The sequence below is a fragment of the Staurois parvus genome, unplaced genomic scaffold (assembly GCF_062004578.1).
Source record: "Staurois parvus isolate SC_StPar_1 unplaced genomic scaffold, SC_StPar_1.0 ptg000283l, whole genome shotgun sequence".
In the NCBI taxonomy this organism is placed as follows: Eukaryota; Metazoa; Chordata; class Amphibia; order Anura; family Ranidae; genus Staurois; species Staurois parvus.
Genome location: NW_028318079.1, coordinates 7,048,857 through 7,058,704, shown reverse-complemented (window position 1 = coordinate 7,058,704; position 9,848 = coordinate 7,048,857). Strand labels below are relative to the sequence as shown.

At 43.7% G+C, this 9,848-nt stretch overlaps 1 protein-coding gene across 1 annotated transcript in view; it reads left to right on the top strand.

Moving 5' to 3' along the window:
* The first annotated feature begins 8,711 nt into the window (after positions 1 to 8,711).
* CRELD1 (CRELD disulfide isomerase 1) overlaps positions 8,712 to 9,848 on the top strand; it is a 33,870-nt gene continuing 32,733 nt past the window's right edge. Inside the window, exon 1 of the mRNA XM_089682063.1 lies at positions 8,712 to 8,808. The gene's annotated coding sequence lies outside the window, so the exon portion shown is untranslated. The remainder of the gene's footprint in view (positions 8,809 to 9,848) is intronic.

The window sequence follows — 9,848 nt, the reverse complement described above, 5'->3', positions numbered from 1 at the left end:
CCTAGGGACAGGGAAGGAAGGAACCAAAAGGCCACACATCCTCCCCCTAGACTTCAGGGTAGGCCCGAGGACCCACACCTTACAATCCGTGAGAAGAAAAACACACACATAAGTGAAAAGTGACAAACGTGAGGAGAAAAAATAAATTAAATAAATAAGTTAAAATAAAAAAGTGGTCATGCAATTGTGCACTGGCTAGGCCCTGAGGCCCATAGCAAAAAAATTGCCCTGGACTTAGCCAAAAGGCTTAACCCTAAAAGGCGCAGTGCAGGAAAAGTGTTTGAAGCAGTGACCATGTGCACGTTTCACACGTTGGGGTCCCACACCCAAGTGTTACTAGGAGCACCCCTGAGGCGACCACTCTCAGGGGGCACTGGTTCGCGGACTTTCTGCCCCTGGCCAGACAAGGTAGATCCATTCAAACCAGGAGGAACTGGGCCCCTTCGGTTTTCCAGGGGGAATTACTCCCGGCCCCAGCAGCCTGTGGGCGCCTCAGTTTCTTTTCCAGTCCTTTACAGATGAAACAAAAAATAGGGCAGACGTACAAAATCATTGAATTCTGATCTGATTTTCTACGCTTTTCCTATTTTATGTTTGTATGTTTTTCGCTTATGGGTGTTTAATAAAAGTAGTTTTGGTGATGCACTCGGTTGTGGAGGCGGCACCTTCTGGATATGCATACCTTCTGAGTGCTTGAGATTCGTGTACTCAATTACAGTATGCCTGGCCAAGTTTACTGAAGAACATGGAGGCAAACTGGGACTTCACCCAAACCTGGAGGACCTTGGGTTGCAGCTGTTTGGTGACGATATTTAAACGTAAAAGTGTCATAGAAGTGTGTGTATTTATAGTTGTGATTTGTGATAAGGTGCCCAAACATTTGATATGTAGAACACACTGTGCTCACTGATGTCTGTGGAAATACACCAGAATGAACAGCAACACGCATGACAAATATTGGAAGAAATATTTTAGTCCCAGCCAAACTAAGCGAATAAACCCAACCCATACCATTTACACAAGATTAGATAGGATGGTTCTGTTATCAGCACAATTTGACGCAATGATTGTTTATGGTTCTTTTGTCACATACAGTGGCAGGCTAGAACTAAAAACAGATCTGGCACCAAAAACATACCAGTGAACCTCTCTGTACATGACTCATGGAGGCTTAACCAGGGCTGGGAGCAAGTTTGATAGTGTGATTCAACTTAATCGGCTTTTCTTACTGCTGTCAATGGAAGTTTGTATTTCCTGGTATCCAATATTACCAAAGGTGCACTAAATTGGCATTGAATGAAAAAGGAATGGCAAAATGGGGTAAGACCAAAAGATCGGAGTTTTAAAGTGGAATTAAACCTCTGTAAAAAAAAAAAAATTGAAATTGGATCATCAGGAGTTGTTGGCCATAATGTGCTAGTATGCTCATTAGGGCACACGTATCTTGCAAGTGATCCCTTCCAGTGCTTCGGTGTAAGAACTCTCGTTCACAGGCACTTCCATCTTCTCTCATTTGTCCTTCTGGGTTCAGACCTTTCACTTGCTTCATTAGTTGGGCTAGGATAATATGACTCTTTTTTTTTTTTTTTTTAAGTCCGCAAACGCGCAGATAATGAAAAAACCCGTAAGTGAATCACAAAAAAAGTGCAAGTGTAAAACACCACACGAAAAAGTGCACATAGGGGTGTGCTTTGTCCTTCCCCCGAAGGGGATGGACCACTACCCTGATCCCCCGGGGCACAAAGCTCCTGACAGGGACAAGGTTCCCATTTGGTCCCCCTGGCCAAAAAGCCTGGTGGACTACCGTTCCTTGTGTCCAGCCGAAGCCAGACACCCAGTACTTGGTCAGGGGGCTCTCCCGAAGAGAAAACCCCCTAGGGACAGGGGAGGAAGGAACCAAAAGGCCACACATCCTCCCCCTAGACTTCAGGGTAGGCCTGAGGACCCACACCCTCCATCCTGTGAGAAAACACACACATAAGCAAGAAAAAGTGACAAACGTGGGAGGTGAAATAAATTAAATAAATAAAAAATAAAAAAGTGGTCATGCCAAATAGTGCACAGACCAGGCCCTGAGGCCTGTAGCAAAAATTGCCCTGGTCCTAGCCAAAAGGCCTGGTCCTAAGGGCGCTGTGCAAGAAAAGTGGAAACACAGTGACCATGTGCCATTTTCACTCTGTGGGGTCCCACATCCAGGTGTTACTAGTGGCACCCCTGAGGCGACTACTCAGGGGGCACTGGTTTGCGGACCTTCTGCCTTCCCGACCCCTGACCAGACAAGGTAGATCCGTCCAAATCAGGAGGTACTGGGTCCCTCTGACGTTCCAAAGGGGAATTACTCCCGGGCCCCAGCTAGTCCCCAGATAATATGACTCTAGCACATGTGCAAGTGAGTTAGACTGTTCCGGCACAGAACCTTTGAATAAACGGCTCGTGTACGTTCAAAAAAAGCAAACATGGAAAGGTAGAGAGAAGGATTTTTGATATAAGAGACCAACAGGGTCTTTACTGGTTCTACCCCATATTGTATTTGACACTTGGTACGTGTCAATACCTAATCCAAATATTAACTGTTACAATTTGCTAATTGTTTACATTGATATGTTTTTGAGTAACACAAGATCTTACAGTATGTGGGTTCCACAAAAACAGGCACCTGCAACATCTCCATGTTCCACACCTAGTCTTCCCAGTGGCCTTAACCAAGTAGTGGAATATTGTTCATTGTGAAAGAGCCAAGGTAAAAAGTAGCCACGCAACTTAGGTGTTTTTCTACACATAGACTGTGTCCCTAATTTCAACAGTTCACAAAAATCTGGGTCATTAAGTGACACCTGGACATATCTTCTCACTATCCTTTTGGTTTTCCTAAATTATAAACTATATTTTGTAAAAAATATGCTTTAATGTTTAGTTGTCGTATTTGGTTGCACTGACTGACTATGCCTTTTCTATTTCCTTCTAATAAATCCTCTTTCTGTTTGTCATTTTCAAATTTATATGCCTTGTCTACATTGTCTTTAGAACAGCCGTTCTCAACCTTTTTACCCTAGAAAAACTTATTCTAAATCTTTTCAGGACTTGGGGAACGCCACCTAAAAATGAATTAGTCAGGGTCAATGGCCTTTACATTGGTGGTCAGTGAGAAGTATTCCCACCTTAGTGATCAGAATTCCATCATTACAGACAGCTACAAAGATCTTTGGTGTCATGCTGTTGGCTCTGCCAAGTGGCGTTGGACTGGGAATTATGCAAGCACAATAAAATTGGAGGTCAGTTGACCACAGCTCAAGGAACCCCAAGCAATCTTTCGAGGAACCCTAGGGTTCCATACAGTAGAATGTGCCTGAGAATGGCTGCTCTAGAACATCCCTTTTTAGGAATCTCTCACTTAAAGCCTCTTTAAGCCCTTTCTAGGAATCTCTCACTCAAAGCCTTTTTAATTCTTTATTAATGATTTTTTAATAATGCATGCAGGAGATAAGTGCTCAACACAACTGCAGATATTATTCCACATACAATTTGACACATCAAGTGCATCCTAACTGACACATCTGGCCAACAACTCTTATATAGTAGCACAATGGAGCCATAAAAGCAGGTAGCATACAAAACATAAAGTAGCTCCAAAGGAGGAGAAGTACCCAGGGCACACTCAACTATCTGGGTACCAGAACCATCTGGAGAACCTTCCCACATGTGACAGGAAACTGGAGCAACTGGAAAAAGACCAAAGAAAGGGGGTGGGGAGGGCGTGGTGAAAGAAGAGGGGACTAAAGGGAAGGAATTGTGGTGAGTGTGTGATGTCTGGGTTCCCCAGGGAGGGAAGTACCCCTTAACTTCGATATATTTATCCAGAAGGCCCAAGCACATTTGTGAACCTATGATGTCTCGGTGTTGAGAAGAACAGGTGAACTCTGTCCAATAGAACCATGTTGTTTGACAGCATTCTTCATGATGGTTGGCTGATGCTATAAGCATTTCCATTTGGTGATTTTCATTCACCTTAGCAAACCATGGGTTGATGGGTGGTGCAGTTGCCTGCTTCCAGTACAATGGGGTGCAAACTTTCACTGCATTCAATAGGTACAGCAATAAGGAACGTTTATATCGTTTCATTGACATTGGCGTCAGATGCAATTACATTTCTACTTTCATATCACATACTACACCTTTTCACGTTGAATCCAAAACATGTAAAGTTTCTTTATTTCACAAGTGAATTGTAAAATAATATTCTGATTCAGATAATTGACTCAGATCAAAGCTTCCAGATCACCATCTGCTATAAAGATAAAATCTATATAAGACGAAAAATGATCTGTAAGGGTTACTGTTTCCAAAGACCTGGCGCTCCCTCCTTCCCATATAGAAATTGGCATATCTCTACCATTGGCAACAAGTCACGTTTTTGATGCCCAGAGAGATAAATTACCATCAATCCTACAGGGAGTTTGCAGCCCCATAATTACTTTACGTTTGATGGAAAAATACTGTCTTCAAAGGCTTGGTGTTTCGCTGAGCTACACTTCTGGAGATAGTTTTTTCCATCAAACATAAAATAATTGTCAGCACCTGTGGTAGTGAGCCCTTGTAGATACTCAACTTGGGGTTCCCAGGGCGCGGAGTCTAAATCCCAGCCTGCTTCTTCACCAGAGCCCCTGATGGTGGGGATGGACTTGCAGCAAGCTGGGACCAGGTCGTGGTCCCCAGGTACGCCCAGCTGAGGATGAGGAGACCGTTTGTGGGAGCAGAGTACAATTGGGAGGAGACAAACAGAAATCCGATAGACTAGCTGAGGTCAGGACAGGCAGAAACCAAGCATAGTCAGAGAACAAAACCGGGGTCAGTACACAAGTAGTCAATGCAGGATACAGGCAATAGCAACACACAGGAGCTCCGACAACTAGGAAGTTGCTCAGGCAAAGTGGCCTAGACTGAGCATGTCTTATATAGGCAGGCAAACAAGGATCCGGGCCAGGAAGTGATGGAAGGGAAGGAAATAAAACCCAGAGGATAGCAGACAACGCACATGTGAAGGGATCAGGAACAGAACAACACTGCAGCAAGGAGGTAAGAACACAAATAAGAAACTGCAGGCTAACATGTGACAATAATTATGGACTGGCAAATAGTGAACACCTTCTAAGATTGACATTTATTTATCTGTCTGGACATGAGGACTTCATTCAAGTCAAAAAAAGGTAACTCTCCATTCTAGAGTCATCCTCTAGAACCTGCAATAATTTTTTTCAATAGACTCAGTTGTCCATAGATATAAAGCCCTGAAAGATCTCCACAACAGGGCTTGACTGAACCGTCTTCTGATAAGCCCAGTAGCCCACTTGCTTTCTCTCTGATTTATGTAAACTCTTTTCTTTAGTTCCTGAAGGACAGCTATGCCATCATTACAACATGACTGCAATGGGTGGACTTATTCTGTGTTCTACCACCCAACCTTTGTAGAACGCATATAGGGTGTAGGCCACCTTACAGATCCCTCCTCTTGATGCCCTGAGGCAGCTGCAGTGCTTGGGGAAAGGTGATGACAACATAGACACTTATAAAATGATTTCTGTTCATTTTTTTGGTGATTTATTGGTATGCTGCAAATATTATTTTATGGCATAAAAAGGGTGATCCTGGAGTTCAGCTTTAATATTATGACTAGTAAAAATATGAGAGATAATAGGGCTACATTTCTGGGAATTGTTTTCCCAGAAAAGATGATAACCTCACCGCCAACATCTCCATATTCAAAGTCTAATACAGGCAAAGTTTTCTTCTGTAGCTTGTTTAGGTAACATTTAGGTGTCCGTTTATGAACCAGCGGTAATAGATCGCTGCTCAGTTCTCCGGCATTCTCAGAGAACACAGTTCTCCTGTGAATGCAGTTTATGAAGCAGTTCTCCGAACGAAGGGAGAACGGTCTCCAAACGCTGGAGAACGGTCTACAAACTCTGGAAAACGGCTGATTTTACTATAATCTCGTGAGATTACAGTAAAAGATCAGTTTACTAAGCAGAGGTAAATTATCTCTGCTTAGTTTGCGGTCCCTCCGATTCTCCAGCTCTGGGCTGGAGAATCTGGAGGGAGAACACAGATCTCCAGTGAAGGGCTGACATGATCTCCTGAGTGTCATAAACTGTGAATGACCAGAGAATAGCTGAGATCCGTTGAATCGCAGCTATTCTCTGTGTCATAAACGGACACCTTAGTTAGTCACTGTGCAGGTTGCTCAATTCTGTTCTAAAATGAAACAAAAAAATCAAGTTTCTCATGACTGTAGCTTGCTTAAACGTTACTTCATTATTGGGCAACATTTAATGATCCCTTCATATTTTTGTTCCACTTCCCGTTATGGTGATTCTTGTAACTATGTAATTAAAGTAAACACAATTAGAGCTGAACTCCAAGATTATATAAATGACTCAAATGAGTGAAGTTCTGTATTCATTAATACACTCAATAAAGTGTTTTTTTTAAATGCAAGCAGTGTAAGTACTTAAAGCGGAGTTCCAGCCATTTTAGTGTTTATTAAAAGTCAGCAGCTACAAAAACTATAGCTGCTGACTTTTAATAAACACATACTTACCTGTCCCAGAGTCCAGTGATGTTCTCACCCACACGGTCCCTTCTCCCCTTCACGGCACCGGCATCTCAACTGTGGGTACCAGGCTGTGGCAGCTTGCGGCTTCACAGCTGGGTGCCCACTGCGCATGCGCCTAATTGCTCCGGCAGTCTCCTGGTTCCCAGGAGACTGCGGGAGGGAGGAGGGGGCTGAATGTCCACCTCACTTCGCCGCGGCAAACTGAGACGGAAGTGGGAGCGGGTACCTGTCAAAATCAGGTACCGCTCCCCCCCAAAAGGGGACAAATATGGCAGTGGAGGGGGGGAGAAGGCAAATAAGTGGAGCTTTTGAGCGGAACTCCACTTTAAGGCTGCATTCACACCAGAGCATCACGTTTTTAATAAATTTTGTGCGTTTTATGCATGTTTTGATCATTTTTGAACAGCGTTTGTAAAGCGTTTTTGAGCTTTGGCATCTTTTTAATAGCAACAGAGAAAAATATCATCTGTTTTATTTGTCACTATATTTTTTAGCTTTTCCATCCGCTTTTATTAATGATTTAAAAAAAAAAAAGGTTTTGTTAGAGTTAGGGAGTCTGATTTAGGGTTAGAATTAGGAGTTAGGGTTTATTTTAATTATTATTCATTTATTATTTTTTTTTAATTTACTTTTATTATTATTTATTTTTTTGTTAGGATTTGGGGGTTAGGGGTTAATTTACTTATTTTACTATCATTATTTATAATTATTATTATGTATTTATTTTTTTTATTATTAAAGAATGCACAACAAAATACGTGAATCATGCATTTCTATGGGGGGGAAAAATGCTTTAAAAAGGCAGCGATCTGCCCAAGTAAATTTGACCTGGTATCAGCCTTCTGCAGTTCCTGCAAAACTGTATAGACACCAATCCACAATTGTTTGATTTTTGAGCAGTTCCACCCAATTTGTAAAAGTTCCTTCAGAGCACATACACCGGGCTTTAGAAATGAGAGAATATCTCCTAAATGGAGAGGAGATATTAATTTTACCTACAGGTAAGCTTTATTATATGCTTACCTGTAGGTAAAATAAAAAAGTTTACTACCTCTTTAATTAAAATCTCCAGCTGATAAGAAGAGAAGTCAATGTTGTAATGATTTATAGAGGTCTGTAAGAAATGAATTTCTGTTAGCAATGATGTGTCTAGACTACAGCGTCATCTGCTGGTTGGACTGAGGACTGTATAATATGAATACACAATTGTTACATAACTATATATATATATATAGTTACATAGTTAGTCTGGCTGGAAAAAAGACAAATGTCCATCCAGTTCATTAAAAAAAAAAGAAAGTTATAATCCTACACCCACAGTTGATGCAGAGGAAGGCAGAAAAAACCCAGCAAAGCATGATCCAATTTGCTCCTGCAGGGGAAAAAATTCCTTCCTGATGCCCCGAGAGGCAATCGGATATTCCCTGGATCTACTTTACCTATAAATGTTAGTATCCCGTTATATTCTGTGTATCCAAGGAAGAATCCAGGACTTTTTTGAAACTGCTGCCTGGCAGTACTCAGGTTGTTGGCTCGAATCCCAGCCACGGCACCACCTGCCTGCAGTTTGCACGTTCTCCCTGTGCGGGTTTCCTCCGGGTACTCCGGTTTCCTCCCACACTCCAAAGACATGCTGGTAGGTTAATTGGCTCCTGTCTAAATTGTCCCTAGTATGTGTATGTATGAAGGTAAGTTAGGGACCTTAGATTGTACACCCCTTGAGGGTTAGCGACTGATGTGAATGTACAATATATATGTAAAGCGCGTAAATTGACGGCGCTATATAAGTACCTGAAATAATAAATACATAAGCAATTGATTGCACTGCTACAAAATAATAATACAGATTTTTATCGGCTGTGTATTGTCTCCGATCATCATTTTAGAACGTTCTAGAACCTCCCACGTGCATTACGGTACCACCTGCCCCATTCAGACTATGAATTGCTCCGCCCCGGCACATAACGGGTTACCGCACTCTGACAGCCCGCTGCCTGGGGACTGTCCGGGTGACGTCAGGGCACATGGCCACCTCCGATTGGCCGAGGGTCCGCTCCAATAGCAGCCGTGTCCTGCAGCCAGCTGGTGCTCGCAGTGCGGAGTGCGCGGTGCATGCTGGGAGTGGCGGTGGACAGAGGCAGAGCCGGGCGGTGGGTGACATGCTGCACTCGTCATCTGTGTAGGGGACACCGCCGGAGGTGGGTATGGAGGGGGCAGGGCTCATACATGGCAGGGTGTGGACACTGGCTGGCCAAAGACATGAGGTGGGAGGATGGGGGTTATTAGGGGCCCTCTTGCTGTGGTCAGGGTTACCCCTGTAGATATGTGTGTTGTGGTGTCATTCATCTCTAATGTCCCCCCAATGCACCTTGGTAACAGCTGTGTGCTGCAGAACACGTGACTTGTAGGGCAGCACAGGGGCTAAATGGTCAGCACTTCCGCCTGGCAGTACTCGGGTCGCTGGTTCAAATCCCAGCCACGGCACCACCTGCCTGGAGTTTGCATGTTCTCCCTGTGCCTGCGTGGGTTTCCTGCGGGTACTCCGGTTTCCTCCAACACTCCAAAGACATGCTGGTAGATGAATTGGATCCTGTCTAAATTGTCCCTAGTATGTGTATGTATGAATGTGAGTTAGGGACCTTAGATTGTACGCCCCTTGAGGGTTAGGGACTGATGTGAATGTACTATATATATGTAAAACGCGTAAATTGATGGCACTATATAAGTACCTGAAATAAAATAATACTTGTAGGAATGGACAGCTATAGGCCGTGTTGCATTATAGAAGCCTTCTATGGGGGGGGGGGGGGTTAGTTGGCGATTCAGATGAATGTTCTCCCCGATCGCAGAGCGCATTATCGTTCTGACTCATATGGGCGTTGAGTGTTTTTTCACCAACGCCGTACGAGTGTACATGTATGTGCCATGATGCGTTATTTCTGGCTCTACATTCAGGAGCCCACGGTGCCCAATTGTGACCCAACGTGTCACAGATTTTAGGGCTCATTCACACTGGTGACCGTTGGATCTCCGACGCTGGAAACCGGCCATCACTGCTGGAGCGCATAGGAAACCATTGTGTCCTGTGTGCCCCATTCACACCGCAAGATGTGCGGGAAAATCCAGCTTGCCTGTGGGTTTTGTGGCGTGCTGGATGGCTCCGCACTGTGCTGCTGTGCAAAGACATGAATGGAGTGTCGGTTTTTGACACTTCAAATAAAGCTTAAAAAAAAAAGCG